This window comes from Rhamphochromis longiceps, linkage group LG17, assembly GCF_057381845.1.
Source record: "Rhamphochromis longiceps isolate RC_006_pf linkage group LG17, R_longiceps_female_GT1.1, whole genome shotgun sequence".
In the NCBI taxonomy this organism is placed as follows: Eukaryota; Metazoa; Chordata; class Actinopteri; order Cichliformes; family Cichlidae; genus Rhamphochromis; species Rhamphochromis longiceps.
In genome coordinates, this window is record NC_140573.1 from 31987623 (window position 1) to 31998301 (window position 10679).

Below are 10679 nucleotides of genomic sequence, written 5' to 3' on the forward strand. Positions count from 1 at the left end.
GAATTTAAAATTCAATATTTATTGTAGGCTATATTCGAAAAGTAGGATATTCCTCTGTAAATGCTTTTAAAAAAAATCAACTACACGGTTCCTCACCGGCCTGGTGCCTGGCTAATGGCCTGCAGGCCTGGGTTGCTATATAGATCACTGGTGCACCATCGTTTCGCATCTTTGCAGCACATGCAGACCACATTACTCTCCCAATGAGAGGAAGAGGGATAAAATAAAGGCATAAAGCAGTGCATCCGCTTCCTATTTCAGTGTTTCACATTCTGTTAAAAAGTGAGCACAATAAAGAAAGTAACTGATGTACCAAACGTAAGATTAGGTGCTGACTGGCATGGCCTGTGATGCATTTTCAGAACATAAAGCAACCGTGCATCAGATAGACTTTTTGGGACATCTATCCCAGCTCCACCAGCACCCCCTCCCACACACTACCACCATCACGGGATTAGTTTTAGTCGGCTGAGGCTGCAGTTCTTGGGTCGAGATGCTGTAAGATCAAATGACTACGTCCAGATGGCTAATGATTATCAAACACTGCATTTAAAGCCTGCACTGCCGGTTACTCTGTGCAGATTGCGTAACATTTCCTGTCCGAGGATAGCAAGAAAAATGCCTTTGCTGTAACACCACTGTAGGACATAACAGGTTCTACTTTTTTCTTTTCTTTTTATAGTCACCTACATTATAGTTGATTTATAAGTTTCTATTTATTATTCCTTCCAGTGAAAACCATACAACCTGGCGAACCTGATGTGGGCCTGGTGTCTTGACGCAGCGCTGGGCCTTTAGTGGGCCTCTGATGTCGTCCTCATCCTCCTCCAGGTTTTACGCAGAGCTGCACATCACCGGAGTGTCCTTAGTTCACTCTTGGATGCCTAATATATAAGGGCCAGTACTACCCATCGTCCTCTCTGATGGCCATACAGAGTCCATTTACCTGCTGTTGATAATGAGGCAGATAACGAAGCAGACAAAACTCGTCTAATATTTAGAGGTGATGGAACTGGGTCTGGTTACACTCATTTCAGAGTGAGTAGCGACAGTGAAATTAATCCTCGGCGACTCGTCGTTGGTGCTCAATTGATGGAGAGCATGAGCACGGAGCCCCTCACTGGCTTGAAGTGGTTTCCACCTGGAAATTCTGAAATTGGAGCCCCGGATCATCTGTGTGAGAGGTCGGTAGTGTATACAGGAGACGAGCAGCACTCGATGAATATTTAAAATACTCATTTGGTTCTGTGCTGTCGTGCTGAAGCCAGATGAAACAGGTGCCAGCGGAGGGATCGGATGGAGGGCCATAGGATGAAATAATAATAGGGCAAGATTTAGTCTGTTGTTCGAAAAGAATAACTGAATAGATTAAAATCAGGATATTATCTCTCTCTCTCCACACATATATATATATATATATATATATATATATATATATATATATATATATATATATATATATATGTATGTGTGTGTGTGTGTGTGTGTGTGTGTGTGTGTGTGTGGAGAGAGAGAGAGAGATAATATCCTGATTTTAATCTATTCTGTTACGGCCGAGAAGGCCCGGCTGTGGGTGTGGACTCAAATGCAGACACAGAGGGAGGCAAACGGGCGTGAACACAGTGCTTTATTTACAAGTGTCTAGTGAAATTACACAACAGGAGACTATGAATGCTATGAATTATGGAATGCTATGAATTATGAAATGCTATGAACTGTGAGGCCAAACTGTGAACATGAAACTGAGTGCTATGGCTAGGTGCTGGATTTCACGGATGGAAAAAAGGGGCAGCGGCTTGGATGGAGGTACGCAGTCACTATAATGAGAAGAGACAAGTAGTCAGTGGCAGTCCAGTGAATCACAGCTGCAGGGTTAGGCTATGGAGGTTAGGGCTTACGCGTTGCAGGTTTAAAGTGTCATGCGAGGAAGGGGTGTCCAGGGGGTTCCGGGTGAGGAGTGTCCAGAGAGGATCCAGAATATGCGTGGAGTGAGGGACTTGGCAGGGAGGCAGGCAGGTGTAGTCCGATGGTGGAGAGGAAGAAACCAGATGACAGAACCAGCGTCCAGGCGGAGATGAGAGTAGTTCGGGAAACGTGACTGCCAGGTGGGTCCTATGACAAAGAAAAACACGGTGAGGGAAAAGCAGTAGTTGAGGGTTCTCACAAGGGGTTCGCAGCCTAGCACTGACATGGGTTAGCAGAAGATCTGGCAGAGGTCTGTTGTGAATGCTGGTCTTATATGCAGGTGACTTGATTGGAACCAGGTGTGGAAGCTGATTGGAGTCTCTGCCTGAAGGTAGAACCCGGACCATGACACTATTCAGTTATTCTTTTCGAACAACAGACTAAATCTTGCCCTATTATTATTTCATCCTATGGCCCTCCATCCATATATATATATATATATATATATATATATATATATATATATATATATATATATATATATATATATATATATATATATGTCACAGGAGAAAATGCTGATTGATCTTTTATATCATATACAGTCATTGCAATTATTGTTTTTTATCTTTATTTGCTGGGTATATTGGATACAATAATTACATCTTAGTGATATAATTGCATTTCAATTATATTAAATCATGAGGATTATGACAATGATTTGTTCATTCTTTTTGAGAAAATATGAATTTTCAACCTAATTGTTCAGATGGGGGATCAAAGCATGCAACATCGGGAAAATGTTAATAACCCGAACAAAATGTATATTTTCGCAGGAATGTCCAGTTTTGCTTAAACAAACAAACAAACAAACACAAAAGCAAATTGCAAAAATAAATAAATAAACTGGCTTAGATTTTAAGTCCTGCTATTTTTTTTAATCATTATTATTATTATTATTATTTGTAGAAAGTAGAATCTACTGTTATATCATCTATATATATCATCATGTATTTGCGCCCCCCAACAAACCAACTTCTGCAAGGTGATTTGTATGACTCCTGCACCACCTGTCATCACTAGCACTGTTTCCCTGCTGTCTTCTCTTGCTTTAGGCTCTGCAGAACAAGCAGCTCGGTGGTGGTCTTGGTTGGGGAGGCGTGTTAATCAGCGGCTCATCTATTAGTAAAGACCCAGCAGCATCATTGTACCGCTTGCTGCTGTTGCACCGGCATCACTGCCACCTCGTCCACCCCCTGCCGTGCCAGTGAAACAGAGCTTGTAACATGAGAGAGCACTGCCTGCCACCTAACACCAACACGAGAAACCTTGCACTCTGGCTCAATTTATTATTATGTATATGCTTTAAAAAAAAAAATCATACATTAAACCTAATACAAATTTATTCAGGTTACAGCACATAAAAAAAAAATCTAATTTCTGCTCTTGTAACTTATTAAACCATAAAGCTGGAGGCCTAAAGTCACAAAAAAGCATACACTGTCTCTTTTATACACATAGATTGGCTGAAATTGCCTTTGTTAGAGAATGTGCACACAAGGCAGGATCACTGCTAAAAGCCTTGCTGTGGAAAGTGCTGTAGCCAACCGTGATTGATCATAACTTGGAGCAGATAGTCATGAGTCTAATGTGAAGCCTCGGGGCATCATAATGCCTTAAAAGGCCACAGAGGCACAGGACACCTGACCACCCTGCTCAGCGTGGACCAATCAGACAGCTGGTGAATGACTTTGGCATTACGTCATGCAGGCCCGCAGTTTGTCTTGACCAACGCACTGCGGATAAAACAGAAGCTTTAAATATTTCATTGAGGATCTCAGGTTGCTGGACTTCTGGAGGTCAGGGCTGTGTGGAGACATAGCCTCGCCCTCTTCTCCCTCCCTGCATCCTCCTTTTCTGATGCAGGAACAGGGTGTCAGGCTTTAGAAAGAGGTTGAACAATACTCCTTAGCCATATTGCATAAAATAAAGCATATAGTGTGTGGGCCTGTCATCATTTGTCATCAAAGCTGCTGTTGCTTGGAATGCCCAAATTCAGATTTAAACTAACACATCCTAATTACAAGACATGCAAATATGCTGCTACAAGATGTCAGATTTTCACCCTGCCAATTTTATACATAAAGGTGACATTACTCATCACTATTACTCATAACCTTGACAAATGTCACCTTTTAGTTTAGACTTCGGATTTGCATGTTTTACAGACTGTGTGTGTGTGTTTAAAAGATAAGGTTTCTAACATGCAAAGATGGCAAAATGAGAGACACAAGTCAGTTTTAGAAGCTTTTGTTTTTCAAGATTTACTCAAACTAGGGATTACGAGTCAGGTCAGCTGCTGTTGCCCTTTCTTTTCTTTCTTTTCTTTTCTTTTAAAATCTTTAAATCTGTCATGTAGCTGAAGTGCAGTAGCCTACTAATTTGCTGCAGAACTCCTTGATGACATTCAGGATGTGGAGGATCTGGCTGCTCACCAGGTCTTCCCTTATTACATCAATCTTTGTGTGGCAGAATCTTTTTCATGTTTTCTGGCTGTGCTGGCACACAAACCACGACCTGTTGATCACCTGACTGACATTCCAGGCCAAGATGAAGACCCTCTAGGGCTCCGACACGCTGTGGCTTGTGGCCTGGCACTGAATATACAATACAGGAAAAATAGAAGTGTATGCAGGATGTACTGGAAGGCTGTTTGTAATTTATATATTTTTTTCTACATAACCTAAAGAAAGGAAATAGATACACAATACAGCAAATTTACAAAAAGAAAAATGAACACAGAACTATAAGAGAGTAATTATGTGGCTCTGCACTGCTACTGCAATAAGAACAGACAGGAAGGGAGAGCAGATTGCTGCGTGACAGAATACATTTTTCAGAGGAGAGAGGATTAAACAGCCTTATGTCACAGCATTTATTTTCTCCTGCTGTGATTATACAGAGCGGGTTGCGACTGAGGACAAAGGATGGAGCAGGAGGCGGCGCCCTCATCTGGCCTGTTGGCGGACACTGCACTGAACTTTGAGACTGCCGTCATAGCAAGGTTGATCGCACACAGCTCAATATCTCCCTTCAAAATAAAACCCCAATCCCTATAGCTCTCACAATCTTAACAGCTCTTAGACAGATCAATGAAGTATTTAATACTGATTTACACACCGAAGCCAAACCTCTCCACGTCTTCCTAAATTTGAAAGAGGTTGATTCTTTACCCATGAATAGCATTCTTAAAGGTAAATATGCTCCGTAGATCAGGTGCTGTGTGTCTGAGGTCATTCGGCAAGACTGGGGTAGTAATGTGAGTCTCAAGTTTCACAGTACTCACAGAGACTATGCCAGACTTTAAGTACAAACATGATGGGGGATTAGGGTTGCCAACTCCCTGAAAAATAAATAAGGGACACCTCGTGGCCAGGGCCGGGCGACCCAGTTGTCTTCACCCTTCCCAGTGTGGTGAATTTTCTAGCTCTTTTTTTGTGTGTGAAATTATTTTTTTTAACCCTTTGACTTGAATTTGATTTAAGTAGATGTGTATTCTTTGTGATATGAACACATGTGAAACAAATGATCATTTAGCCATTTATTTTTAGCTCAAAATGACAACATTAACACAGTAAAACAGGTCTCTTTCTTAAACAGAAGCCTGTCATGCTTAACTTTTGAGAATATAAGTAAATCTTTCTTTAAAAGAACTCTGTCCTGCTTAACTTAAAATAATAGAAAACAATAGAAAGAAAAATATTCTTGTAACAGTGCACATTTAGTGCATTTAGTACAATTGGCTTCAGCTGAGGTATTATTTCAGCTTTTCTAATGCTAATCAGCTGCTCCCGTTTGAAAACCCGCTTGTTCCCATGATTACGCATCTTAACTCATCATCATTATTCATCTATGTATTACTTTTATGTATTAGTCATCTATTTGTTGTAATCATCTATCCTTGCAGTCGTTTATTACACAAAATAAATTATATTATCACACTTCTGGCCACATAGCGCTGATATTCACTGCACATGCCCATATTAACTTTTTCCAGCCAGGTGTTTTCCTTTTCCCATTCTTCCCTTTCTCTGAGGGGAACAAACATTGCTGCTCTAACGCTGGGCTCACACTGTGCGGTTTTAGGCCCATTTTGAGCCGATTTTTGAGTGATCGGACCGATTTTGGCCTTCATCGTGCGTCGTGTAGTATACGTGGGGTAACGAGAAGTGATTAACACCTCACGACCAGCTCCCGATCATCAATCGCTCGTGAGGTTCTCACACTGCTCGCGCGCAAACACGTAAACGTTGGTGTAAAAGATGGAGCAGCACGGCTGTGCAGCGTGTGATCTGGACACAAGCGATGGAGGCACAACTTGTAGAACTTTGAAAAGCTCATCCGAGCCTTTTCGATGTGGCCTCACAAAATTATCACGACCACAACAACCGTGAAAATAGTTGGATCTACATCGCTGCTAAATCACAGCTGCCTGATCATGTTTTTCATTAGCAATTTAGCAAAGTTGATGGTGGTGGTGTGTCTGTGTGAGTGAAAGACAGAGAGAGCGAGCGACAGATTTTCTGTTATAACCTTCATTTTATGGAGGCACAGTGTGAGCACTCAGGTCGCATCAGAGCATCGGGCGGTATAGTGTGAGACCTGCATCGTGACCTACCAACTTTTAACCCCTGCGAGTCAATCGTGCAGTTTGAGCAGGAGCTGAATAACGCGACTGAAAAAATCGCACAGTGTCTGCCCAGCTTTAGGTGTACTGTCGTCCGAGACTTGCACCGCAGTGACGGCGTTTGTTCCCCTGTTGGCCATGCTTCTTGTTGTGGTCATCTGTTGTCTTCCGGTATTTTCTCCGTAAGCGACCTTTCCTCGACCAATGAGATAAGCGATAATCTGACTTGTCATACTCGAATTGTCATAAGTGTGCTGTCAGCTCATTGGTCACAAAGCAGGAGAGGGGCTGGGAATTATGCTTTCAAACAAAGCGTTAATTCCATAAACATTTATAGACTACTTTTGATTCTCACTGTATTACGGGACAAAGTGCGTCCCTTATTAGCTCAATACGGGACGTGAACTTTTGTTTCGAAATACGGGACGATTCCGTATTTTAAGGGACGGTTGGCAACCCTATGGGGGATATCAGACACAGGAGTGCAGTTCGACACTGACACCTAGTGGAATAAGTTGATAGTTAAAGTGGACCTGTTATACTATGTTATATTCTATTCCAGCTTAGCCTCTACTAAAGCGAATTAGCATGGTTCACACTTTAAATTGAGCCCTCTTTATCTTATAGTGGTCCTTAGCTCAGCCTCTCATCTCTTCCTTTAAGTCAACTTTCCTCTGATTGGCTGCCCCTCCTAATCACAAGGTTGGGCAATTTGTCCAGAGCTGAAGGCACCTTTAAGTCAGATGCATTGCTTTATATCCAGGACTTTGCCACTTAGTTGCCGTGTCTTATCGTGTCAAGTGGACCTTGAGAGGAAAACCTGAAGTGAGAGTCTTAGACGGAAAGAAAGAAAACCGAAAACTTGAATCTCATTCTCCTGTGCACGATAGATGTAATACTGATGAAGTTTATAACCAGCCTCAATGATTATTTGAAGTATCCAGACACATCTGTGCCATAAGATGAAAAGAATACTGTTTTGAGGCTTACATATTATGGTGTCTAACCCCAGATGGACACAATGGGCCAGATGGAGACAAAGTATTCTTTTTGTGGTTCTTCAGATTGTCTTCTGGTAGTATTTGTATAGGATACAAAAGGAAAACAGGGGTAAGACATGCAGCAAGTGGCCCACAGAGGAGCCTGGCTGCCTCATTATCCTCACAGCGTCTGGGTCACCTGCTTGAGCTTAACAGCACACTGTTGTTGCTGATTTGTCAGTTGCACATCCATGATCCAAACCACAACTCCACCACATCCCAAAGGTGCTCTAGTGGAGTGACATATGTTGATTGTGGAGGTGAATTTAGTACAGTGAACTCAGTGGCATGTTTGTGACACGGCTGCTGGAAGCACCATGGAACAGTTTGGGCATACATCGATGACCTGACATGACCAGCAACAATAGTCAGGTAGACTGTGGCACTGGAACCATGCTCAGCTGGTACAGAAGGGTCCAATCATTACACCACCAACAGTCTGAACCAGGAAGGATGGATCCACACTGTCCTGTTGTTCACGCAGTAGCCTGACCCTACCCTCTGAATGTTGCAACAGAAATTAATCAATGAAATCTTTATTTTGAACCATTCTGTGTGTTAATCCATAATAAAAAATAATTGTTGATACAAATTTAGGATCAACAAAATGATTTTTCTTTTTAAAAAGCACCATATTCCAATTATTTTTTGCACCTTTACTGTTTGAAAAGCTCATACATATAATACACTCATCACACCACACTGGCATCAACAATCATTCCATGTCCAAAGTCACTTACATCCCTTTTCTTCCTCATTCTGATGCTTAGTTTTAACTTCAGCAGGTTTTCTTGACCATGTCTACATGCTTACACTGTGTGCACAATTATTAGGGAAGTGAGTATTTTGGCCGTATTATAATTTTTATGCATATTTTCCAACTTCGAGCTGGATAAACTTGAGTGCCTATTGGATTTAAGCATATCAGGTGATGTGTATTTGCGTAATGAGTGAGGGTGTGGCCTAAAGAGATCAACACTCAATATAAAGGTGCGCATAATTTTTAGGCAGCTTCTCTTCCTCAGGCAAAATGGGCCAAAAAAGAGATTTGAAGGACTCTGAAAAGTCAAAAATTGTAGAAGTTCTTTCAGAGGGATGCAGAACTCTTGAAATTACCAAGATATTGGGGGTGTGACTGACCACAGAACCATCAAACGTTTTGCTGTTTTGCACCCAGATGGATGGGCCCATGGCTGGATCAGTAACGGACACAGAGCTGCACTTCGACTCAGACGCCAGCAAGGTGGAGGTGGGGTACTGGTATGGGTTGGTATTATTAAAGATGTGCTTGTTGGACCTCTTCGGGTTAATGATGGCCTCAAAATCAACTCCAAAACCTACGGCCAGTTTTTAGAAGAGACTTTCTTCAAGCAGTGGCACAGGAAAAGGTCTGCATCTTTCAAGAAGACCATGATTTTTATGCAGGACAATGCTCCACCGCATGCATCAAAGTACTCCACTGCATGGCTAGTCAGTAAAGGCCTTAAGGATGAAAAAAAATAATGGCATGGTCCCCTTCCTCACCTGACCTAAACCCTATTCAGAACCTGTGGGCCCTGCTTAAATGGGAGATTTATAGTGTAGGGAAACAGTACACCTCTCTGAACAGTGTCTGGGAGGCTGTGGTTGCTGCAGCACAAACAGTTGATTGTCAACAGAGCAAAAAACATGTGACAGTTATTGAAAAGAAGGGTGGCTATATTGGTCACTGATTTTATTTTTTTGACATGTTAGAAATGTTTATATGTAAATTTTGAGTGGTTTTATTCTTCTCACTTTAACAGATGAAAATAAACTAGTGAGATGGGAAAATGCTCATTTTTCATTTAGTTGCATGATAATTCTGCACACTAATAGTTGCCAAATAATTGTGCTTATATTCTCATTCTCTTAAAGACAAAACCTCACTTTTACTTTCTTAAACATTCAGGTTTAGGTTCATTAACATTTGGATTGACCGAGTGCACTGTAGTTGTGAAATTAATCCTCAAAAATCCAGCTTGCCTAATAATTGTGCACACAGAGTAATTGTAATGAATTGCTACCATTAGATTGGCTGATAAAGTACTTGTATTGATGAGCAGCTGAACAGGTGTATCTAACAAAGTGACCAGTAAGTATGTATCTGGAGTTTAAAGTGCACAATTTCTCTCAGGAAAATGTGCAGATAAAAATCGCACAATAATCACCCTCAGACAAAGACCATCTATACACATTGAATGTTTTATTAAAAAAGAAGTTATAACAGTTTATTTTATACACAACTATTTATGAGGTTATAAGCCTATTAATAGAGAGCATCTGTCATTTTTGACAAGCATGCCCACTTCACAATGAAAAGAAAAAAAGAAAAAAAAACAAAACAAAATAAAACATGAGGGCAGAGAAGGTGGAAAAAAAAAACAAAGAATGGATTTACTGAAACAAACCAAAAAAAAATCCAAAACCCTTTGACTTTTAAACCCTTGAGTATCACACACTAGGTACCAAATACATAGTTTCTATTAAATCAAAACTGCTGTTTTCCATGCTGCGTGTGCCTGCTAAATCCCCTGACGGCAGCAGTCGGCCAGCGCAGGGAACAAATCCACACAAGCACAAGACAGGATGGGAGGTGAGCCTCGACTCCACACCAGAAGCATGCAACTGCTCGAGGAGTCAACACATGGGGGAGGTGACTTTACAGGATGAGGGTTCCTGCTCTTTGCAGCTGTGCTGATAAAACAGAGAAAGGGCCTTGGGAGTCTCGTCTACAGATGAATAGACCAGTCACTTCACTCAAATCCTTCATCCTTATTGTATGCAGCAGGTTCTGGGAGAGGAGTGTGGCTATAGTTGCAAGACTGTAGCCCAGCTCTGGACTTCCTGTGCAGGTTTACAGTCACAATTGTGAGGCTCTGTGAATCCTAGCATCAATGATATAGATGTGCGGAGTCTCTGTTTAAACCTGCAAGCTTGTTGTCTGAAAGAAGTGAATGGGGAAACAAGCCAAAAGGATATGAAATAAAAGAACATAAAAATGCTTCAATCTTTAAAGAAATACTCTA